The sequence below is a fragment of the Leiobunum rupestre genome, chromosome 5, assembly GCF_980474605.1.
Source record: "Leiobunum rupestre chromosome 5, qqLeiRupe1.1.hap1, whole genome shotgun sequence".
In the NCBI taxonomy this organism is placed as follows: domain Eukaryota; kingdom Metazoa; phylum Arthropoda; class Arachnida; order Opiliones; family Sclerosomatidae; genus Leiobunum; species Leiobunum rupestre.
Window position 1 is genome coordinate 16571843 of NC_143388.1, and position 26322 is coordinate 16598164.

General features: G+C 36.0%; 1 long non-coding RNA gene across 1 annotated transcript in view; it reads left to right on the plus strand.

Annotated features, from left to right (window-relative positions):
- LOC149943650 (uncharacterized) overlaps positions 1 to 25268 on the plus strand; it is a 278012-nt gene extending 252744 nt beyond the window's left edge. The window contains exon 6 of the long non-coding RNA XR_016481060.1: positions 25231 to 25268. This is a non-coding gene — a long non-coding RNA (uncharacterized LOC149943650). The remainder of the gene's footprint in view (positions 1 to 25230) is intronic.
- The last annotated feature ends 1054 nt before the right edge of the window (positions 25269 to 26322 follow it).

Below are 26322 nucleotides of genomic sequence, written 5' to 3' on the forward strand. Positions count from 1 at the left end.
TTAAGAAAATTTATGTCCAACTTATTAAGAGTGTCTTTAATCGAATCCATTAAAACTTAAGGAATTTTCTCAGTTAACAACAGGCATTTTAACATGCTTGGTGAAATTTACTTATAAATTCAGTATTTCCCACCTATATAATCCAAAATCCAGGAAAAATCAGTTAGTTATCTTACAACAGTTTAGATGTTATCACTGTACAGTTTAAAGAACTACGTCTATTATTTTAGTTGATTATTTGCATTTAATGAAGTACAGGTCGAAGAAAAAGCTTAAGTGAAAAATTGTAAAATCGGCTTAGAAAATTCTTATGAATTGACCGATGCTTTCAAAATAAACATTTTTTTCTCACCCAAAAGACGAATCTATCTAGGTTATTAAAAAGTGTAGGAGGGTGTAAATATTAAAATTAGTACTGTACTTGGTTTGAAAATTTACGATTAAATAATTATTTAGAAATTTAAAAATTACCCGTGGATGATTTGACTTCAAAATAATATCATTTTAATTACGAAATTATCATATAATAGAAGTAAAGTTTTTTGAAAATCATCAATGTGTAATTCTTCTATTTGTAAATAATTATTTTTTTGTAGGAGTGTAGATTGTACTCAAAAAGCTACATCTACAATTAAAATACTATGAAAATGATAAGAAAATAACATGAAAGTAACATGGAAATGACATGGAAATGACTTGAAAATAGCACGAATTTTTTTTAATTTTTTTTGAAAATAATATGAAAATAGTATGAAAATATCATTAAAATAATACGAAAATAATACTAGAATAATATTAATATGATGTTAATATAATGTTAATATAATATTAGAATAATGTTAAAATAATATTAGAATAATGTTAATATAATATTAGAATAATGTTAATATAATATTGGTTTTATATATAATTAATGTTAATATAATATTAGTATAATAAATAAATCATGTTATGATAATATTAGTATAATATATAAATAATAATTAAGTAATATTAAAACAAAGTTAATAAAATATTAGTATAATATATAAATAATAATTAAATAATATTAAAATAAAGTTAATATAATATTAGTATAATATATAAATAATAATAAAATAATATTAAAATAAAGTTAATATAATATTAGTATAATATATAAATAATAATAAAATAATATTAAAATAAAGTTAATATAATATTAGTATAATATATAAATAATAATAAAATAATATTAAAATAAAGTTAATATAATATTAGTATAATATATAAATAATAATAAAATAATATTAAAATAAAGTTAATATAATCAAGAATGTATTTATTTATATTTATGAAGAATGATTATGTTGCGACAATCGCCGGGCACGTTGAACGCCTTTCCCCCGTCTCGCGCGGGGGGAAAGACAAAACGTCACCGGCGTTTGATTTCCATCGCGTTAGGTGACGTAAATTTTAAGCAGCCAATGGAATACCGGGACTATTCGTTTTATTTAAAGTGGAGGAGCGTACTGGGGGGACCAACGGGTGGATTGAGAGAAAGGCTAAAAACCGTCTTGACATAGACATTCTCCCTAGGTATAAATAAATACATTCTTGATATAATATTAGTATAATAAATAAATCATGTTAATATAATATCAGTATAATAAATAAGTCATGTTAATATAATATTAGTATAAAAAATAAATCATGTTAATATAATATCAGTATAATAAATAAATCATGTTAATATAATATTAGTATAATAAATAAATCATGTTAATATAATATTAGTATAATAAATAAATCATGTTAATATAATATTAGTATAATATATAAATAATAATAAAATAATATTTAAATAAAGTTAATATGATATTAGAATAAGATTAATTTTTGTACTGCCCTAGATTTGACTGCAATAATGCTATAAGGAAATAGATTAACAAAAATTCCTTTTAAAAATTCCGACTCCAAAGAGCGGGACAACTCAGGGACTGCAAAAACGGGTGTTATAAATCGATGAGATTTTGAACTTCATAAACAAGAGTTGTCATCGTATGATAGATGCCTTTGTCAACAAACACTACTTTTAATTCCGAGGCAACGCCTTTGTTTCGCCTATAAATTTACTGTCCGTTATAGAGCTAAACAATATTTATGGGAAAGTAGATGAAAAATGGCGGGAAAACATTTTTGTCGTCTGCTACGGCGGTACGATGAAGAAGTAGATCGATTGGCCAGCTCGAGTTTGGTACGAAGCCGACGGTAGCGCCGCTCTCGGTTGTGATCTCCGATACATCATTCCGATTCCGATGTATAAACATGAGACTTAAAAAACAATCTATCGCGTCGTCCGTATAGTACCGTCCATACATTTTCTTTCTCGCTTCTTCGCGAGTTCTGTTTTTCGGTTTTTGGACTTTTTCCCCTGTCGTCTTTTTGTTTACTTTGGCCAATGGAACGATATGGATTTCTGTCTTGATTTAAAACTGAAGCACGATCGAAGATGACTGGACGATTCTGTTATGGGCGTCGAACCAGTCCCAGGATTTCGCCTCTTTTTGTTTGCGTCTTTCGACCAAAAATGTCAACGAGGCCTTGGGTCCAAAAAATGTCAACTTCTTCATCCACTTTACGGCATTTTGATATATGTAGAAGGCACCAAGAATGTATCTCTAAAAACTCTTTCCTTTTCTAATATCACATTTCGTTTTAAAAAAGTATATTTTAGAGATGCGATTGCGAAAGCGAAACTCACGTCTTCACTGACTGGTCAAATACTCAAAAACTCAAAAACTTAAAAAATGTTTCCTTGCGGTTGTGTTTTTCAAATATATCAGAAGCACTGAAAGAAATGTTCTACACCATGTTTGATGCGCAATGCTTATTTTGGCCAAGTTATGAAGAACGCGTTTTATCTAAAAAAATTTAAATCGAATAATTTTCGTACACATTATTTTTATTTTAAATAGCTAAATGGAAATATTAATAATTTTTTTATTTATGTAATTTAACCTATTTGCAGTAGTAGAGTTATTTTTTAAAGAATTTTACTAGTAATTTTCTTCTGTCGCTTATAGCGCGAACCTTTCCTTTGACCGTATTTTGCAAAAACTGCGCTCAACAACAAAGCTATAACGATATTAGAAATATTAAAATTAAAAATAAAATAACAACAAAGACAAAGTTAACGAAATATTTTCTAAAGCCTTTCAAAGTCATAAAAAGTGTACGGGGTTCGTGCACGACCTGGAAAATGTTAAGAAAATGTCGGGGAAAATTCAAGGAATTTGAAAATGGTCCCAAAAAGTACGGGCATTTTAAAATGACCCCAAAAAAAATCAGCAAATACATTTTTGAAAGAAAATATCTTTTGTACCTCTAACCATTCATTTATCTACAAAAATGGTCAAGGAAAATTTGGTAATTTGGTCAGGGAAAACCTAGAAATGTCAGGGAATTTAATTCCGGAAATTGTGTACGAACCCTGTGAAAGTTTTGTTGATTTTGGCTGTCGCGTTCTTATTTAACGTAAAAATAAATATTGTTCTAAAGCTCATTTTTAGTCGTAAGGCTATTAAACTTCGGAGTTCAACTTCGTATAAAACGCAATATCGTAAATGGTTGATTCAGACTGCAAATAAATTTCGAGCAAGCAACCAACAGTGAACATCAATTTTGTTGGCCTGGTAAAATATGAAGAACACGCGAAAGGGTTTTGCCGAGCGAACACATATTTGGATCTCTTGTACGAGTTCTTCGCGTAAGTGGCTACGTGATTTCCCGAGCTAGCTTCATTTTGTGGTAAAAATGATCCATAGCGATTGCCTTATGATCGTTCTGGATAAAAAATATATAGGAAAGCGGATGTTCGCTATTTATAATAAAGTGACTTCATCCATTCGACGTACATGTGGAATTAACGTTAGAATCATTATTTCGAACGTTCGTATATAACGTGGTTTTTAGTCAGTAAACTACTTATATTCTAGTACTAAAAATTGGTATGTAATAGTGAAAACGTGTTTGATGTTTCCTTACTTATATTATTACATATTATATCATCAGTTAAAAGGTTTGAAAGGGTCGCCCATAGAAGGCGTGATGTGCGTGTCGAACTATGGAGAAACAGTAAAGGAGCGATTTGTAAAATAATTTTTTGAGACTACCTTTAAAGGGGGTAAGCAACGGATCTTTTGGCGCACGTCAAGCGTCACGATGACGCCAAGTGAGAGGGTCATCACGCGAATCTGTGACTTTGACGTCATCACGTGCTCCAGCCATTTTCTTGTTAACCCTCAAGCTACCAAAATACGTCATAATCAAAATTTCGAATTCTATGCTCCTTGTAAAAATTTTCTGTATAAATTTGAGGAATATAAAAGTTAATTTTAATTTTTTTGGGTGCCCTTTGTAGTATTTAGGGACCCCTTTCAAGGTAGACCATATCGCTATTAAAGGGGTTTTCCACGAGTTCTTCGATTTTCCATTTCCATAAAATCTTGCAGAGATTAACGGTAATAGTGAGTGTAGGGAGCTGTTGGCTCGCGTGACATGAAGGGCTTGCCACCACCCTCCTACGCATTGTAACCTGGCCATCTGAATTAAAAGGCATTAAAAGTCGCTAGATGACTTGGGTCAAAATGGGTGCCTATAGTTGAATATTATTAACTTATATTCTGTTCAGCAGAATACAATATTTGTTGGGCTAAAACAAATATTATAAAACAAGAAAATGAGGGTAATTTGAAAGTACCATTATAGTTAACCTTTTCATTTTTTTTAAGACTAGCTCATTTCCTAAACGACCATGTTTACAAACGACCGAGAACGAAAAATTGGCGAAAAGTTTCGAGTAATTCTCTATTGGCTAGTTTAAAAGTCTATCGTGGCCATTTATCAAAAGTTTGTTTTCGAGTAATTTGATAAGTCTCCTATACGTCTTGTCACAATCAGCATTTCGTTGTTTAACTGTCTTGTTTACCCGACTTACAAAGTCGCATCATTCTAGCTAACTCTGGCTCGCGGCGGGCCCCCGTTCCAATATTACTTTCTGTTTTTGTGAGCGTAAACTAAAGTCTATAGGCATTCCAGTTTTGCCGTTTTTCGTCCTAGCGCGGCACCAGCGATTTTAAAGTAGAAACAAATATATCCAGCTTAAGCAGATTTTTGTGATTCCCTCGAAGGCCTACAGGGGCCGCTGCCGGAGACAATGATCGATGCAAACCGTGTTGAAACGCGAATGGCGAACTATTTGATACCCCCCTCAATTCGCTTTCTCCCACATATCTACATTTTAAACAGAAAAACACCAAGTTTTATCTTCTATTCTCTGTTCGGGAAAATGTTTTGTAGAAAAGTACTACAATGCTGCTTACGGAAAAGATAAAGTTCTTCATTAAAAGGGAATTTTTCTTGGATTAAAAATAAGACAATTTTAACCTACTGTTTAGATTTTTTAGAACTTACACATATTTGTAAGCTTTTACCAAGAACGTTCCAATCCCTTCATGCTCCAATAATAAACTCATCCCCTTTAAAAAATATAAAATCTCATTGGTTCCCTAACCCTGACGTTTTCCTACGTAAATGAAGCTCCCACCTGTGACGTTTTGCCTTCCCCCTCTCGTACATAGGCTAAATAAGACCATGATTCTCTAGTCCTTATCCCCAAGTATAAATACATTTTTGTTAATATCTTGTATCATAAGGCTATAATAAAAACTTGTTGAGGTTAACGGTAATAGTTTGTGTAGGGAGCTGTTGGCTCGCGTGGCATGCAGGGCTTACCACCACTCTCCTACGCATTGTAACCCGGCCACCTGTATTGATGGCTTCAAAAGTCGCTTGATGACTTGGGCCTAAGGTGGTGCCTTGGGTATTAGCCTAGCTGATTATTAATATTGTTCCATAGCTTTGTCACTTTGGGGAATATTTTACTGAGAGCTAGTAACGGAGTGAAGTCATCACAAGAAGAAACTCTCCCCCTAGTGAGGCGCTCTCAAAGACTACGTGTGACGCGTTAGCAAGCGCACACGAAACGACGATGAATCATGCAATGCAGTCGGTCTTGCGAATGGCTCTCAGTAAAACTTTTGCATGTGAAAAAAAAGGAAGTGTCACACTTATGAAATCATATTATACACTTATGCTTGTACTAGCATGGGCTCAACTAGTCCAAAGTTAATATAGACCTCGTACCATAGATTCGAAATCACTGCCTCGCGCGTAGTCAATAGCGTTTACCCACTTTCAGCCGTAACACCGTAGTTACCATGGTAACCAACTATAGATAACTCCCTAGAGCAACCGATGGAAGTAGATTTTTCGGAGGTCACGTGCCGGAAGTGGGTAAACACTTCGTTACGAAACCGTCAATCATATACATTCTAGCTTTAACCTCGGGCTAAATGAAAATGATTCCTAGTAAAAATATCAACTAAAAATTTGACAAATATACATCTTCGTAAATAGGAGGTCACGCCTGCAGCAGTATCGCCATCTATCTGGAATCCGCATTTTAAGGAGTAAAACCCAATAAACTGATAACCCGACCCAAAAAACTCTACTAATTCCATTTGTTTCGGGGAATAAAATAAGTTCTTTGTTCTCCCTGTGGCGCTGTTTTTAAAATTGACAAATTTGGTACAATGTATCTAGGAATGTTTTTAACAATTGGATCGAACCCATGGGCTTTTTCGACTAATTCGATATTCGTGCTCGGGACGTCAATTGGTCGTTTTCTATGGCTAGTGACTACGGGAAGGGGAACTGTGTGTCGTATGGCGTAATGTCCCGCGAGGAATCTGATTGGACACCGCCGTAATGTTTTTGGCGGGAAGAGATTTCTCAGATGATTTGTATTTTTCCCAATACCAACGCGCTCTGCCGGTCGATTTTCCAATAGCCACAACGGGAGCTCTATCTGTTTTATGGATCCCGCCTACCGAAGAAAGACACGCTAGATTTTTGACAAAAGATACAATTTTTTGTTTTTATTTTTTTTGGTTTTCAATACGAATGTATACTGATTCTTTTCCTATGGGAATTTACCATATTCAATGAATTCAATTTCCTAGTTTTGCCTTTTTAAGTCAGTAGGTTTTTTTGTATATTTGAGGTTTTACAAGCTTATGCTATCTTTATAAATCTGAAAAAATTGCCGCGTTGCTGGTAACAATTTGGTTTGGAATATTTAGTTAAGAATTTTCTGTTTTATGGGCGATTATAGATTATTTTACCTAAACAGCTTAAAGGAATGTTATGACTTTTGTCATTTTAGGATCAGATTGTCTGCCGTTTGATTTTTCTTAGAATTCCTTTTTGATTTAATTTTATCAGAGCATTTTTTTCTTGACGAGCCAACAATAGGCCAATATTTCAATCCTTTTTAAAATGGCGTATTATAAATAAACTGGGTCTGTTTGTTTTTGTTAAATGGGTAATTTTATAGCAAATTTATAATTTAGATAGTTGATTATTTCATTGAAATTATTGAAAATAAGTTAAGCTTGGTTTCCACAAGCGTGCGTTGTAATGCATTTACCAAAGGGGGCGTAGCGATAGTTTTCGGTAGCGAATAGATTTTAATACCATTATTATTTATTACAATTTCAACACTTCTAGAAATTTAATAACTCATATTTTGTAATTTTCTTATTTTGCGGCCGAGTTATTAATTAAATTAAAGACCTTGTTTATTCGACTCTGGTTATTAAACTATTTACTCGAGTCAATACAGCGCAATGCTGATCGAGTCCTTACCCCATCTATATAGTGACAGAAAACGTTAATAAACATTCGTAGGATTTCGTCTTAAAATAAAAATATTTCGTACTTTATATTAATTCCTTTGAGACTTAAATACAAACATCGCAATTATACCGTAAATAGGTCACTGTATTCAAAGTTTACGTGAAGGTTATAGGTGAACCGGATTAGTCGCGCGGGGATAAATAAAAAGATGGCGCTTTCGAAGTAACTTGTCTGGCGATTCGGCGAAACCTCGATAAAACGACCTCGGTTAGACGACCTACATTCGTGTGTTGGGAAAGGTCTCCTAAATAAAAACTAAAAAAGAAGCCAAATGAACAAGAGTTCTCGCTAACCGTAATGAGATTTAAGTAAGGAGCGTGTCTTTCCGAGTTTACTTTTTATTTTGAGCGGCAAAGGCTTAGCCATTTTCCGAAGCATTGCCTTTCTTTCGCCTGAAAAAGGAGCACGCAGCGCTCCCTTACGACCGAATTCCGTCTATTTAAACTTAGCCTACTTCCCCTAACTAGTTTTTCGGCTAAACTAATAGGTCGGCTTTCGTAGAAACTTGTTTGTGAAAGAAACGACGCGGCTCTCGCCTCGTTTCCTTGGTCCCTTCACCTCTTAAACTCTCAAAATATCCGTTCTCCTTTGTGATAATCCCTTTGTGTTTAAGTCGGAAATTCTTAAGTGGCAATTGAACTCGCTAATTTTAATTGCTTTCGATTAGTTTTTTTAGGCTTAATTAATTTTGTTTTATTAGGTTCCGTTAATAGCATTGTGAGATCGCGGGTACCCTTAATTAGATAGTTATTTCTGTAAAAATCCTCTAACCGTTTCGGTGGTTAAATGAGTCTGGTAATATCATAGTACAATTAATTTTTTCTAATAGATAACATGAAAATACATCATGATCTAATCAGCTAGAACCATTAATAATTTTCTATCACTATTTATATTTTCCATGGATGAGTTTAGTCTATCGTTGCTTAAAGCAAGTGGCGAATCTATATATAATTTAGGTTAAAGTCCACGAACAAGGAGACGACCCGAGGTGATAATCACCGATTCTCTTCAAACTCGGGTATAATGTACACCTCCATGTACCTTAGTAAACCTGCAAGGGAAAAGTTGCGACGGGCTTTCGTTTTGCCATGGCAATCGAAAACGTTTTTGACAACATGATTTGGGATTTTTCCATTGAAAATAACATGGGAATCTGAAGGATTTTGAAACCTTTTAAAAAATGAAAAAATTAGGAAATTTCAAAAACGTTAAAGAAAAATTTAAATTGATTTTAAAAATTAAATTTAATCAAGTTTAAATGCAGTTTGGTTAATTGGGGGACCCTTAAAATCCTTCAGATTCCCATGTTATTTTCAATGGAAATAATTCCAAATCATGTTGTCAAAAACGTTTTCGGTTGCCATGGCAAAACGAAAGCCCGTCACAACTTTTCCTTACAGGTTTTTCAAGTAACATAGAGGTGTACATTATACCCGACTTTGAACAAAATCGGTGATTATCACCTCGGGTAAGTAGAGTATAAGTTATTTAATTAAAATACTCTACAATCATATACAATGATTCTCTGACGACGTCATCGCTTCGTTATTTTGAATCTTAGCTTCCTTCGCCATTAATAGATGGCACCACGATCTCCAGTAATTTTTTCGAAGAATCGGATAGATTCATTGTCATCTCTAATAACAAGGGCCTTATCAAAATACAGGTGGCAATGATAGAGCCGACTGTTGCTTTAAAATTTATCTGCCCCGTGTTGCGAAAATTTAGATGTTTTCAGAAAAATGAAGGAATGGTTTTGGTTCGTAACGTCCTTTCTCGGATATAGAGCCAGGCTAGAAACACAATGGCGTTTGGCATTTTCGTCACGTACGTGGTGCAAGTTTTGGGGGATATTCTGATAGTTCTGACAGCGGAACTTCCTCTTTGCAATATTTATAACCAGCCGGTAATTATCTGAAAAAAGAATTGTCGATTATTCCTTGCAAGGTCGGAGAAATTACTTTGGTAGCCGTTCGCTGTAAAGCCCATTAGAACAAACTGATTTTCGGTGCGGACGTTTACTTTTGACAAGAAACTTCAACTTCTTCGATCGATTTTCGACAATTAACTCGCGACGTTTATTTCCGTATAAAGACAACTATGAACCGTGCCTTGGCTTGTAGGTTCACGTATCGGACCTGAATGTTAATTATTCAAACTAAATAGACCACTTTACTCTTAATAACTATAACTATTAACTTTTTTTAACGAGACCAATTTTAGAAATGATAATTTAGTTTTTGTGTTAAACTGATGGTGGGAAAGAGCGTAACTATTATAATTCGATCTAAGCAATTTTTGGTAATTGTAAAGTTCGCGGAATCGCTTGAAACCTTTAATGATTTGTTGTACGCTTGCGCGGTTTGGCGGGAAATATGACATTAAGGGGGCTTCGAATAAATAAAATCGGTAGAGAGTGTAAATTTAAAATTTTTCACCATCGGAAACTGCCTAGATCGCTAGGTCTTTGTGATAGTAAAATATCCAAGTGTATTCTCATTAAACTAATTATTTTCTTATTTCGTAGTTCTAATTATGGCAGGGTATGTTGGGTATTTTAATTGGGTAAGGTTTTCTAATTTCCCGGAGCCCATGCAACCTAAATAGCCGTGATTGGGCCCCATTCTCTTTGAAAGCATTTAGTTATCTCTTGTTATAGTGGGTCTCTCGGGGCCCAGAATTATCGTGCAGCCTTAGAGGCCCTGATTTTAACCCTTCTCTTTGAAAGCGTAAATTTATCTGCTGTAATAGAGGTTCCTTGAAGCCAGTGGCGTAGCCAGGATTTTGTTTCGGGGGGGGGGGGGGGCACGCCATTGAAAAAAAAGGAAAAAAATTAAAATATTTGTACGTACGACCATACTTTTCGGGGGGCATCTGCCGCCTGTGTCCCCCCGGCTACGCCACTGCTTGGAGCCCAGAATCATCGTTCTACCGGGGCCCGTGCAGCCTTAGAGGCCCTGATTTTCACCCTTCTCTTTGTAAGCGTATATTTATCTCCTGTAATAGAGGTTCCTTTGGGGCCCGTAATTATCATTTTTCCGGGGCCCGTGCACCCTTAGAGGCCCCGATTTTAACCCTTCTCTTTGAAAGCGTATCCTGTAATAGAAGTTCCTTTGGGGCCCGTAATTATCATTTTTCCAGGGCCCGTGCACCCTTAGAGGCCCCGATTTTAACCCTTCTCTTTGAAAGCGTATCCTGTAATAGAGGTTCCTTTCGGGCCCGTAATTATCATTTTACCGGGGCCCGTGCAGCCTTAGAGGTCCTGATTTGAACCCATATCTTTGAAAGCGTATGTTCATTTCCAGTAATAAAGGGTCTCTTGGGGCCCGGAGCTAACGTTCTACCGGGGTCCAGGATAAAGGTAATCCTTAGATCTTCGGCTTTAATCTCCATCGGGTATATATATATTCCGTCGGCTCCTTTGGGTTGTCGTAATGAAGTTACAGACTGACGCCGTTGTCGCTTTTCTAACTGTTCAATTAAATCATCGAATCGAAATAACGCCGCGTCTGCTGGAATATTGATTTGTCTGTTGGTTTTGGCCTCTCGTGATTCGCTTTTAAACCCCTTTTGTGTCGGTGGCGGCGCTGCAGTCGACCAGTCGACGCCTGTTCGAGGATCGGCGCTCGGGCCTCTGGTCCTCACCCCCTTCCTACACCTTGCCCCGATCGCCAACTCGCTATTTCGAGATGGAGACGCGCATTGTGTTTTGACAGGCTGCAACGCTCCGTTTTTGGGCAGCGGGTGCCAGTAAGATTTCTCTTTCTTGATATCTTGACAATATCGTTACCACTCTTCGATTAGAGCGCGGCCATATAAGTTCCAAATTATATTTCGATAATTTAATAGCCTGCAGGCTATGTGCTAGGCGGGTTTTAGCGAGAATGGGCCTTTGCTGATTTCATTTCACATTATAAATAACGTATAAATATTTAAAGTATAAATAAAAACGTATAAATATATAAAGTATAAATAAATAACCTATAAATGAAAATGTATAAATGTGTTAAGTATAAATAAATAACCTATAAATAAAAACGTATGTGTAAAGTATAAATAAACGACCTATAAATAAACAACCTATAAGTAAATAGTCTATAAATAAATAGTCTGTAAATAAATAGTCTATAAATAAATAGTCTGTAAATAAATAGTCTGTAAATAAATAGTCTGTAAATAAATAGTCTATAAATAAATAATCTATAAATAAATATTCTATAAATAAATAGCTTATAAATAAATAAACTATAAATAAATAGTCTATAAATTAATAGTCTATAAATAAATAGTCTATAAATAAATAGTCTATAAATAAATAGTCTATAAATAAATAGTCTATAAATAAATAGTCTATAAATAAATAGTCTATAAATAAATGGTCTATAAATAAATAGTCTATAAATAAATAGTCTGTAAATAAATAGTCTGTAAATAAATAGTCTGTAAATAAATAGTCTAAAAATAAATAGTCTAAAAATAAATAACAAATAAATAAATAACTAATAAATAAATAACCAATAAATTAATAACCTATAAATAAATAACCTATAAGTAAATAACCTAAAATTAAATAACCGAAACACAAATAACCGATAAATATATAGCCTATAAATAAATACCCTATAAATAAATAGCCTATAAATAAATAAGTTAAAAGGAACCAACTATGGACTGCATTGTAAAGGATGATAAAATTGGCGAATAAGTAGATAAGTCCATAAAGAAAAGGGATAATAAAGCTAAACCCTAAACAAATTTGAAGAAATTTAAAAACTTACTAATAGCTTGTACCGATAGATCTTCAAGCAAACAAAAACACGAAACTCGGACCAAATAGATCTTCGAGTGAATAATTAAATTAAATTAAATTAAATAAAATAAAATAGCCAGAAAATCCAACGGTAGACCGGTTTCGTCCTATTTGGGACTCGTCAGTACCGTGCGGGAAATCTGGCTTGCGACTATAAATAAATAACCTATAAATAAATAGCCTATAAATAAATAGCCTATAAATAAATAGCCTATAAATAAATAGCCTATAAATAAATAGCCTATAAATAAATAGCCTATAAATAAATAGCCTATAAATAAATAGCCTATAAATAAATAGCGTTCAAATAAATAGCGTTCAAATAAATAACACTTCATTCCACAGGTAGCTTTTACAAATTATTTCGATTGGATAACATTTACATTTTAAATAAGCTCTCTTGCATTGGAAAATAGGCTTCGTGGCAACACTAATGACGTACAGCGGCAAAAAATGTAATAAATAGCTGTTTTTCATCTGCTCGCTACATTGGTTTTCAAAACACTACAATATCAACTGTTAAACCAGACAATAATACTCAAGCGGACGAATTTAAGAGTCGCCATAGTTCTGTTTGATAAATGTAGATGTCGCTATATCGTTTACGCCCAAAATATTCTTCTTAAAAAGTACCGCTAGTTTTCGCCATCTCGATTTCAATATCTTGTATTTTCTTTAAGAATTTCATTTGCATAATTTTAAGTCTGACAATTTTTTAAACTTTTATTTCGTGAATTAAAAAACCCATCCTTGATTAATTTTACGATAATTTATTTTTACCATTCGCTGACTACAAAACCTGGACTAAAACTTGGATTGTTTGAACCTGTACCACACCTTAAGACTCGATTTGATATCCCAAAAATTAAATAAAAAATATATCTTATCTCTTTTAGAATCAAACAGTAACGAAAATGACAAATCAAACTTGATTTCAAAATTGAATACGAAACGGGGCCGATCCCAATTCGATTTTAATCGAAAATTACAATCCAAAATGTGTTACATTTGAATCAACTACAATGCAGGAAATTTCACTTTATTCCTATATGGTCATAATTATTTGATGTCAACAAAATTGCATTCAAACTGAATCTGTCTTGATTCCAGTTAGATCAACACTTGGACATTGGATCGTCTAAAGCTACGTTACCACAAACCAGAGAAGTTAGTCTTCGCGAGTAAGGGTAAGGGAATTTACAACCGTTGACTTTCGGAGATGTTCTACTAAATAATAGCAGCGTATAAAAATTTAAATTTAAAATTATTAAAATTTTAATATTCTATTAGCGAATTATGAAAACATCGTGTTCATCAAACGAATGGAGATCCTACAAAAACGTAATTCCTAAAGAGCAAATTACTAAATATTTCGCAAATTTAAAAGTATGCCTGTTTAAATTTCATTTACCGTAGTATAACGTCTAAGCAGGTTAACCTCTTTAAACTACAAGTTACAAACCGCGTCACTAGGTCCAATAATATATTAGAAACTCCATTATGTAACACAACAATAAAACTAACATCGTTATTATACGCGGGAGTTAAGTTATTTAACCGGTACTATAATAAAATTGAAAACTTCAATACCGTGTCAAGAGTTAAAAAACGTTTAAAAATAATTTTCGAAAGCTATTAGTTAAATTTATTATTGTAAGACTCTAAATAATGGCATCCAAACTTTTAGAATTTTAGTAACTTTCTGGTTTTTTACCTAATATTAATTTTTATTTTTATTGTTCTTCTGTTATCTTATAATCAGAAAAAAGTGTATAGTTGGTCAATGCAAGAGGGCTATAAGTCATGTTGACTTGGTCCTCTAAGCAAAAATATGTACATGCGGTTAAAACTAAAAATATTTTGAATTTGAATTTGAAAGCGGGTTGCAAATGGGCTGAACCAGACCGGAGTCGAGAGTTGGCTTAACCAGCTCGCGTTTACGCCACTATATTGAATTTAAATTATTAGTCGTGCAAGAGACAGGCTCTAAACATCGTCGGCAATGCTGTATACAGGCTTAGAATAGCATCTCGGAGGAAAGCCAGCCTGATATGCTAAATGACAGACTGCAGTTGAATAGGGACTACGCAACTGGGGAACTAAACTTGTTAAAGCGAGCCCGTCAATTCCAGCTAATTCCGCGGACAATGTGTGTGTAGCATCTTACTCTGACGACTAACCCTTAACTCGACTATAGACACCGTATCGGAGAGGTTGGGGAACCCAATTTTCGTTTCGGATAGATGCCAGCCTTGCCCCTTAGGTAAATACCCCCAGGCCAGAGATGGAGCCTGGAAAGCTAGAACAGGAGGCGAGACAGATCAATTGGATGCTTGAAGGATTGTAGTTTCTCATTGCTGGATTTATCTCAACGGAGAGCTGCCTTTTCCCTCTCTCCTGCTTTCTCTTTTCTCCCAACGATTCATAATTTAGAGTACAATAAATCATGGTGGTGCCTTGGCTAGAAATACTTCATGAACCCCCGAAGCGTCGAGTTCATGTCCATTTCAACGCCTTCAAGTTTCAAGTGAACATGTTGAAGGTCTCTTATATTCGTACGAAATTGGTGACAATTTAATTAATCGGTATTTTATTTTTAGTTGATTTATTTCAAATGTACAGAATAAAGGTATATACAGGAAGCGTACAGAATATATATATATATGTATATGCAGGATGTTTCAAAAGGTTATGCAAAATTTGAAGGAGTTGTAGGGGGTGAGTTGAGAAGTTTTACTGTTTTTCCCCATTTTAATACGATGAGTTAAAAGAGCACCAGAGAGCTTCAAAGTGTGGCCTACTAGCCCCGGGAAGTAGGCTGCAACAAGCGCAAAACCAAGCAGCAGGGAAATGCGAACATTAAGGTTTGGGTTCGTGTGATAGGTGAAAAAAGATTTTGTAAACAAATCGAGGTAACCAGCGTAAAAAAGTAAACTTAAACACTATTTAAAGTCCCTGCTGCTTGTGTTGTGCTTCTTGCAGCCTACTTTCAGGGGCTAGTTGGCCACACTTTGAAGCTCTCTGGCGCTCTTTTAATTCATCGTAGGAAAATGAAAAAAAAACAGGCATTCTTCTCAACTCACCCCCTACAACTCCTTACAATTTTTACATAACCTTTGAAACACGTACCTTGTATATGCATATATATTGCTTAACCTATTACAAAAAATGTAATTGTATTAATATAATTTGCTCATTGATATTAGAAAAAAAACTTTAAATGTATCTTCTAATATCAAGAAAAAATATTAAGCAAAATTTCTGATTTTTAAAATATCTGAAATTATACGTTTTCTCTATTTTAAGAAATTTCCTGCTTTCTTACGAATAAAATAATTTATTTCTTATTTTATTCCGATGAGTTTGCTGATAAATCTATTTATATCACGGGTATACATTAAGGAGTAATTGGAAAGTAATAACACAGGCCATCATAAAACGTACAAATTAATACTCTTCGTATAGAATTTAGAAAGTATTTTTTCTGTTCCTTCTCTTCAATTTGAAACTTTCTAGTCTGATAGTTTTATTTATCGAACAGTCTGTCGATGATCTATTTTGGTCGAACAATAGTGATGCTCAATGGCCAGCCATCATTTCCACCCCGAAATCAATTTGCGCTTTCTATTTTTGCAAGCTGACGCTAATGAAGAATTTACCTCCGCGATGAAGCTCGGTTTCAAATGATTTCGAATATAGATCGATCTCGTTATTTCCCCCGCCACTGTTCTAATTTTAATACGCGGTATATATACAACTCTTGATAATTAGTCCCCGTTTTCAATTCCGTTCTTTTTATATTTAGACTTTTAAATCTTTCAAAATATGCTACGCGGCTACAACGTAGAAAATTAATTTTTATCCATTTAAAAATAATTTCGTTCGCAATCCCTTTGCTTTAGACCTTACCGTGATAAATAATAACAAGTTGGCAAGCCAAAATATACCTCTCCTCGGAAGAGTTTTTAATTTTCAGTGAAGCGTAACTGTATCCGTGGTTCTGCGGTAAAACGCTCACCTGTCGTTCAAGAGGGCTCGGGTTCGAATCCCGGCTGATTAAAAAATTATACTACACCCAATGACAGAAAGAGGGCGCTTTTGGAAAAAAACTTTTCCCTGATTCTAAGAAACTGCGTACGCCCCGAAAATGCGAACGCGTTCGCAGGCCTGACAGACAGACCCACAGACACGGTGGTTGTATAACCCCTCCTAGGGTACAAAGTCCCCTCGGAGAGGTAAAAATTTTCAAATTGTAAAAAATTATTGGTATATTTATATATTTTCATTGAGCGTTGATATTTGCCCAAGATAATTGCGTGAAAAATTTATTAGACTAATCCATAAACCCCCTCAAGGTCTGAGTGAAGGCCAGATATATTCCGTAAGATAAAACGAAGAGTCTCTTTGTTGACATTTATGATTAAAGGAGCTTGGCTTTGGAAATAATTAATTTAGAACCTTTTGCCTCCTCTCTGGCAGACTCCGGTAGACATATTGTCGTTACCCGCCGCCCCCGATAGATGGCGGAAGAGGGCGCAGTTCATTTTTAAAATTTTAGACATTCTGGAGACAGAGAGAATAGAGAAACGTAAACGCGTTGGGGCTTGCCGGGGCAGGGTGTGTGCGGGGGGGTAGACTTACCGGGAACTTCTACCCCCTCCGAGGAGATTTGGAAAGATGGCGGGAGAATTTGATAGAGATGTTTGCCTAGGTTATTATGCCACCGGGATGAAATCTGTCTTAGAAAGTGGCGAATGTAAACAAGGAGACTTTTGGCTCTCGGGGTTGGGGTTGGGGTTTGGGTTGGCCCGCGAGTGATACAACTAGGAGTGCCATTTCAATCCCGAAGCAGATTTTTTTCCCTCCCCACCCTCAACGTATCGTGCGACTGAATTGATTAGTCCAGAATGAAGTGTCAAGAGCGTGTCACTCACTTTTGCATGGTGTTAAGCCCACCATCTCTGAAATTCGTAAGGAAAAAAATATTCTCAACTTTTTCCCCGAAGAAATCAATTGTGCTTTAAGGAGAATTTATCATTCGCTTTTCGTCTCTTTGGAGATTTTTTTTCTATTTGAAGGATGGTAGCTTCTGATTGATTAAATTTAATTTTCTTTTAAACAGATTTGAATATACAAATACGGGTGTTTTAATCCGGGGGAAAACGGCTAGTTTATGGAAGCGTTTTTGTCGTAAATTTTAATGCAGTTACTTATTAAATCAGTACTTGTTTGTAAGAAAATTACATCAACGCGATAACATGACGCCTGATTTTATGAAAGATTTTCTCATAGTAATCTAGCTAATGCACACCTTTTGCCATAAATTTAGTCAATCGGCAAAATATTGGGAATCGGTAAACAATTAGTCAATCTGCATAATTTAGTCAACCATCTTGAATTTTAAACAAACGAAATTTAGTTAATTTATCGATGTTAATTGCTGCCAATCGGCTTAAATTTAATCAATCGGAATTAATTGCTGCCAATCGGCTTATATTTAATCAATCGAAATAAATTTAGACAATCGACATAAATCCACTCAGTCGTCATAAATTTAGTTATTCGGCATACATTTTAATCAATCGACACGGATTCAGTCAATCGACACGGATTCAGTCAATCGACACGGATTCAGTCAATCGACACGGATTTAATCAATTGACACGGATTTAATCAATCGACACGGATTTAATCAATCGACACGGATTTAATCAATCGACACGGATTTAATCAATCGACACGGATTTAATCAATAGACACGGATTTAATCAATCGACACGGATTTATTTAATCGACACGGATTTAATCAATCGACACGGAATTAGTCAATCGACACGGATTTAATCAATCGACACGGATTTAATCAATCGACACGGATTTAATCAATCGACACGGATTTAATCAATCGACACGGATGTAGTCAATCGACTCCCCTGATTTCAAAAATGACTTTTTAATTATAAATAATTTAAATAATTATTATTTAAAATAATATTCATAATTATTAAGAAAAAACCTACAGAATTATCAATTATTTAATAAAAAAAACATCACAAATAGGAAGTAGAATAGGCTAAATTAGCTAGAGTATAAATTTTTAATTTAGTTTTTATACTTTCTTTAAAAAATTTCCACGGTTTTAGCCAATCGGCAAAAATTTGTGTCCGTCGGCACAAGGTTAGTCAATTGGCATAAATTAAATAAATTGGCATGAATATTAATTAATATAAAATTTAAATCGATCAATACACCTTGCATCGATTGGAATCATTTTAATCATTCGTCCTTAATCGATATATTTTCCAAACCATTTTTTGAAAAGGGTGCATCCAATTTAATTCTATTCGCGGCGGAAGAGAGAGAGAAATACAGACCTTAGAGATAGTGCTTTTAATGTAGTCCGCTGCGTGGCGCTGTAGGAGGAAGAGGGGCGACTAGATTGAGCAGCCGCGGTGGCAATCGAAGTCGAATTGAATGTTAATTCCTATTAAATTTGCATTCGCTTTTAATCCGGGATTAGAGAGGAGCTAAATATTCCGTTGTGGAGAGCGAATGAAAGAGCTTTTGCCCATAATTCCCGAGAAAATGGCGCCCCTTTTCTATGCTGGCGGTCGAAAAGGCCTCTGTTTCCGAAATTGGCAATCATTTAAGAATGAACCCGGGGCCCTCCTTTCGGCGCCGCCAAAAGGGAATTTGACTGCGCCTAACTTAATCCATTGGCGGCCGCCCGCTGGTTTGCATCTTCTAAAGCCAAGATCTATTAATATAGATACGTTGTACCATCCGTCGACTGTTATCGTCATGTTTGGCAGCGCTAATTATTTATTACACCGCTTTTATAACAAGGCTATTAAAAGTTGGGGCCCTGTTTTATGATGCGTTATGAAGGTGCGTAGGTTAGCATCCACTTTTCGATCCATTAAAGTTCAAATAATTAGTTTGTGTTTTTGGCAGTTATGTACTAGTCCATATTATTATCTAAGTGTTCTTGTGTCGGTATGCCATAGCGATCATCATGTTCTCTTTGTAGTTTTTGAACTAGCGGACTGAGGGCACCCCACTAGCTTCGTTTCCCTTTGTAGTTTTTGAACTAGCGGACTGAGAGCACCCCACTAGCTTCGTTTTCCCTTTGTAGTTTTTGAACTAGCGGACTGAGGGCACCCCACTAGCTTCGTTTCCCTTTGTAGTTTTTGAACTAGCGGACTGAGAGCACCCCACTAGCTTCGTTTTCCCTTTGTAGTTTTTGGACTAGCGGACTGAGGGCACCCCACTAGCTTCGTTTTCCCTTTGTAGTTTTTGAACTAGTGGACTGAGAGCACCCCACTAGCTTGTTTTCCCTTTGTAGTTTTTGGACTAGCGGACTGAGGGCACCCCACTAGCTTCGTTTTCCCTTTGTAGTTTTTGAACTAGCGGACTGAGAGCACCCCACTAGCTTGTTTTCCCTTTGTAGTTTTTGGACTAGCGGACTGAGGGCACCCCACTAGCTTCGTTTTCCCTTTGTAGTTTTTGGACTAGCGGACTGAGGGCACCCCACTAGCTTCGTTTTCCCTTTGTAGTTTTTGAACTAGCGGACTGAGAGCACCCCACTAGCTTGTTTTCCCTTTGTAGTTTTTGAACTAGCGGACTGAGGGCACCCCACTAGCTTCGTTTCCCTTTGTAGTTTTTGAACTAGCGGACTGAGAGCACCCCACTAGCTTGTTTTCCCTTTGTAGTTTTTGGACTAGCGGACTGAGGGCACCCCACTAGCTTCGTTTTCCCTTTGTAGTTTTTGAACTAGCGGACTGAGAGCACCCCACTAGCTTGTTTTCCCTTTGTAGTTTTTGGACTAGCGGACTGAGGGCACCCCACTAGCTTGTTTTCCCTTTGTAGTTTTTGGACTAGCGGACTGAGGGCACCCCACTAGCTTCGTTTTCCCTTTGTAGTTTTTGAACTAGCGGACTGAGAGCACCCCACTAGCTTGTTTTCCCTTTGTAGTTTTTGGACTAGCGGACTGAGGGCACCCCACTAGCTTGTTTTCCCGTTGTAGTTTTTGGACTAGCGGACTGAGAGCACCCCACTAGCTTGTTTTCCCTTTGTAGTTTTTGGACTAGCGGACTGAGGGCACCCCACTAGCTTCGTTTTCCCTTTGTAGTTTTTGAACTAGCGGACTGAGGGCACCCCAGTAGCTTCGTTTTCCCTTTGTAGTTTTTGAACTAGCGGACTGAGAGCACCCCACTAGCTTGTTTTCCCTTTGTAGTTTTTGAACTAGCGGACTGAGGGCACCCCACTAGCTTCGTTTTCCCTTTGTAGTTTTTGAACTAGCGGACTGAGAGCACCCCACTAGCTTGTTTTCCCTTTGTAGTTTTTGAACTAGCGGACTGAGGGCACCCCACTAGCTTCGTTTCCCTTTGTAGTTTTTGAACTAGCGGACTGAGGGCACCCCACTAGCTTCGTTTTCCCTTTGTAGTTTTTGAACTAGCGGACTGAGGGCACCCCAGTAGCTTCGTTTTCCCTTTGTAGTTTTTGAACTAGCGGACTGAGAGCACCCCACTAGCTTGTTTTCCCTTTGTAGTTTTTGAACTAGCGGACTGAGAGCACCCCACTAGCTTGTTTTCCCTTTGTAGTTTTTGAACTAGCGGACTGAGGGCACCCCACTAGCTTCGTTTTCCCTTTGTAGTTTTTGAACTAGCGGACTCAGAGCACCCCACTAGCTTCACTTTCCCTTTGTAGTTTTTGGACTCGTGGACTTAGATCGGTTTGCTAGCCTGTCTGTAAAACTTTCAGTATAGCCGGAACCGCTACACTATTCATAACAAGAAAATTCACTTTCGTTTTCGTTGCATATTAAACAACGCAGAAATTAATTCACGGTCATATTTATTCTAAAAGGAATATTATGAATTAAATTTTAAATATTTCCCATATCTTGTATGGATTGTTTTTACTGGGAGCTTTACCAATTTGTGCATTAAGTCAAATATTACAATATACCAATAATATTAGGAACGCTAGTTGGATGTTATGATTTATGAACTAAAAACTGTCTAGACTGAAAAATGAAAAGGTTTGATTGTGAAGAAATAACGCCAGGCTAAGACTTTTTGAACTGTAAAACGAAAATCGCAGTGTTCTCGATAGCGCGTTTTCAGATAATTCCCTACTGTTATTGTTAGCCAAATCTCTGACGTTCACTATGAAATATATATGTTCGTCTGAGCCGTATTAGAAACTTTAGACTGTGAAACGTAAAAGAAAAACGTGTAAAAAGCTAACTTTAATCAGTACTTTTCTTGAACCTAAAAGTACTCAGTTTTTAATGCACATAAACAAGAACACGTAAAATATATAATTAGTTTCTTAGGATAGGGTTAGGAAAAAGGGCCGTAAAAACCCTAGCTAAACTATGATTGGTTGGAACCGCTATCACGGGGTGCGGAAGAGGTTGAGCTATCGGAAATTCTAGTTGAATTCTGTGTCCCTTTAACTTGGGCGTATTTAAGAGGTGCTTATGGGTTAACCTAAACCGGTCAGTGTCATACTTATGTTTGTAACCTTACAATATTTTAAAGTAGAGATGAAAGACTAATATGGTTTAAATTTTGAGTTCATCCACATCTAGAACGTCGAGTACGTATTTTTCACCGCATTAATGGATTCTAGATTTAGTTCACCCCTAAATAGGTATATATATTTCCGCGAAAATCCGCTTTTAGACGAAACCTTCTGGGCATGAAAAGACCTTTTAAAACAGGCGGAGCTGGGATTTAGTTCGGTCGTCTATAAACAGAGGGCGCCACGTGACTGGCCCCGCCTTAGGAAATTAATTTACAGAAAGGCGAACGAAGGGAAAAAAAACGACAGGCTCTTAGCATGAAACGGAAGTACTTAGCCCGCTCTGGCTTTTACACGGGCCATCTTTAATACCTCGCCACTAGCGCCATCTCGGGGTCTGCCGCTAAACGGCCCCAGGCCCCGTTTTTAATCCCCATTTTTGTTTGCTCCGCGCGTATATCGATAGCCGCGGAGACACCTAGCGAGTGCTGGTGGAACTAAACGAAGTCGCGAAAGCTTAAGCTTTTATAGGGATATTTTTTTGTCGCTGGTGAATTTGTTATAATAGCCAAAAAGCAATATAAAAGGCCTGGCAATAGGCCCTCAGGACTCTGCGGACTTAATCCGAGCAGCTAGCGATCCGGCGCAAATATATTCCTAAGTGTATGTACCCTGGGTTTAGTGGCCTGGAAGAAAAAAAATTACGCGCAATATTTGCCATTAAATCTCACGCACCCTTGCTGCATCAAAGGATGGAGTTAGGTTTTTTTTCTCATCTTTGAGACAGCCTTTAAAGAAGGTTTTAATTAAGGAACGGTTCTGTCTTATTTTTAAAATTAAAAGCCCTATAAGAAGCTTTTTTACGCGCCTTTTAAAATTAAGAATTTTTATTGAGAAAGTTTGTCGACGTGGAAAGACTTCTTGGCAAATATCGCAACGACAAAGATTCGTTAAAAGCAGGTTGTGTGAAATTTCAACCCTATTGTGTGTACACCTCCGTGCATCCAATTTAAGCCAATATTAGAATTTGTTAATCCATTTCTGTTTTTCCAAAATTATCTCTCTTTTATGAATATTCATTGGGAGAAAGACGACTTTACGAAATTTAATTAAAATACTGGAGTTTCGTCTGTTTTGCCAGAACCTTAATTAAAGTTCTTTTTCAATGATAATGTATGCAAGGTACAAATTACAAAGGGCTAAGATTGCTCACGTTATCTCGAAAGACTAAAATATGGTGCTTAAATTACTTATATCAATTTTAGTAAGTTTGAATTACCATCCGCATCTGTAGTCAAGTTACTAGAGTAAATATAGTTCGAGTAGCGATACAACTAGGGTAATATGTCGGTGAAAAGGTGCAAAGATATCCAATGTCACCAAGTGCGTTGTATGGCCACAAAGTATTTGTAGCTGTCTCGTGGGTGTGACCTTTTTTCGTGGCCATGGTAACGTAACCGTGACATCTAAGAGCAACAAACACAAGGAGAACGCAGTGTTGTGTACAAATTTCATTGTACGAGCCTTTTCGCTGAACTTTTTACGGAAAGGGGGAAGACAATTTCTAAATTTTTCCCTTCCGACGGCAGCAGGCAGTAGGCGCTAAAGCGTCTAACCAATGAAAACTGTACGCAAGAAAATGCACGACTTTTGACGTGTTGCGCTCTCCTTGTGTGGGGTGCTGTTTCGCTTCGTGATCTCTCACGTTAAATAAACTATAACCACTTAAGTACAGCAGTGCGCACCGATTTTTTAACAGCTCAAGTGGTCAGACTACATTTTCAAGAATTGAAATTGAAAGGCCTAAATAAAATATCTAGGACACGAAACCTTATGTAAATTTGCGTTATAAGTTGAATATTAGTAAGGCCGTGCCCACGCATTCATTTCGAAAAGCGAACTTGCATTGACCAAGTGATTCGGAATATCATTGGTGTAGTAATTCGGAGAGTCACCAATCGATGGCGCTAGTCGTCGTGATGGCGCGAGGGATTGCGTCCCTCCCAAGTGACGTGACCTCCGTGGCGTGCTCTTCATCTGTCAAGGCGCGCTTCTTTCTCTATTTTTGACGTAGTGAGCCCCAAAAGAAACAGACAGAAAATCGCTTTGGTGGCTAGAGCTCACTCCGCTGTATTACGCTTCTGTTAGAATGTCCGATCCGTTCCTTAACACTCGGTTAAGCGCAGTTTGCCGAGAACAGCTTGGCGGGCCTTCGATCAGCTTCCGCCACGCTGCGCTCTTGAACTGTTGAAACGCGCTCGAATAACTCTTCTCTTATCATACTTAACCGAGAGCCCGTAGATAAACTAACTAAGCACGCGACTCTCACTTCCTTCTCAATTGGACCCGGAAATTGGTAAGCCCGGTTTTGCCCGATCTCTCGCAGGTCTTTCGTTACCTAACCGCGCTGCGGTTGTACGAGTAAAAAATCCTGGAAACGTAATGCTTGACAAATGAAGAAAATGATATGGCGAACATACGGCAAAACCCGGCACTTCGACGAAAGGCAACCAATAGGTCGTCTTGCCTTTAATATCATTGCCCGGTCAGTCCGTAGTTGTTGCTATATTTAGCGACTTTGTTTGTTACGCCCGTATTCCGCGCGAGCTTTACCTATTAGTAGAAAGCGTGTGTGGGTGTTTTTGCTTATTTTGGAACGCGTAGATGTCGCTGGCGATCATGTAGGATTTCCCAGAACTCTATATTTATGCTTCCGAGCCGTGTTTAGCTATCTAAGCCAGCTCTGCGGGTAGGCAATAGAATTACACCCACGCTCCGGATATCCAAGTTTATCTCCGACTCGGATACAATTTCGAGAATTCGTAAAAGTATTAGTTGAATTATTAATACGATTTTACAGGTCCACTTGTACGACTAAAAATTATATTAACATTTTATTCCCGTGTTCTTGAATAGTTTCGACAGAAGATTATGATGAAATGCTACATTTTTAGTGAATAATATTTTGCTGTCTAATGATATTTAGCGGAAATTATTAATTTTCCTCAATTGTTAGCGAAAGGAATCTTATTAAATTAAATCTTGTTATTTTCGATTACAATATCGCTTGAATATGTTTCTTAAAATTCTCAACTTCTTTCTTTTAGACTATCCTTTTAAATTGGCGCCATCTAGCAACGAATAGAAGCATTAAAGTCGAACATCTTATGGCTTCACTATATATGTTTTTTTCCCTGTAAGCCATTTTGAAATTCGGTTCATTAAATTAATAATATAATAATATAATAATATCATAATATCGTAATATAGTAATATAATAATGTAATAATATAATAATGTAATAATGTAATAATGTAATAATGTAATAATGTAATAATGTAATAATGTAATAATGTAATAATGTAATAATGTAATAATGTAATAATGTAATAATGTAATAATGTAATAATGTAATAATATAGTAATATAGTAATATCATAATGTAATAATGTAGTAATGTAGTAATATCATAATATCATAATATCATAATGTAGTAATATCATAATATCATAATGTAGTAATATCATAATATCATAATATCATAATATCATAATATCATAATGTAGTAAGTGTAGTAATATCATAATATCATAATGTAATAATGTAATAATATAGTAATATAGTAATATAGTAATATCATAATGTAATAATGTAGTAATGTAGTAATATCATAATATCATAATATCATAATGTAGTAATGTAGTAATATCATAATATCATAATATCATAATGTAGTAATGTAGTAATATCATAATATCATAATGTAGTAATATCATAATATCATAATATCATAATATCATAATGTAGTAATGTAGTAATATCATAATATCATAATGTAATAATGTAATAATATTTGTTATATTTCACGATTCACCTTCGACCTTAACTATATTCGCAAATTGTGATGTTAGAATATTTTAGACCAGTAACCGTACAAGTAACCATCTTCATGTCTGTCAATAAATCACAGGCTATATTAGAAGTCCACTACGGTGGGCTGGCCCACCCGTAATAAAGGCTACTTTTTTACCATCATTCCTCCTTGCATATAGATGGCGCGACTACCCCGGGATAAGTAGCTTGCCTCGAAGTTGCGCCACGACTCATAACGAATATAAATCGCTCCTTTTCGCAGTGGCGCGTGCTGGTTCATTCAATACGCGATGGCCCTCTGACGGCGTCACCCGGAACTAAATGAC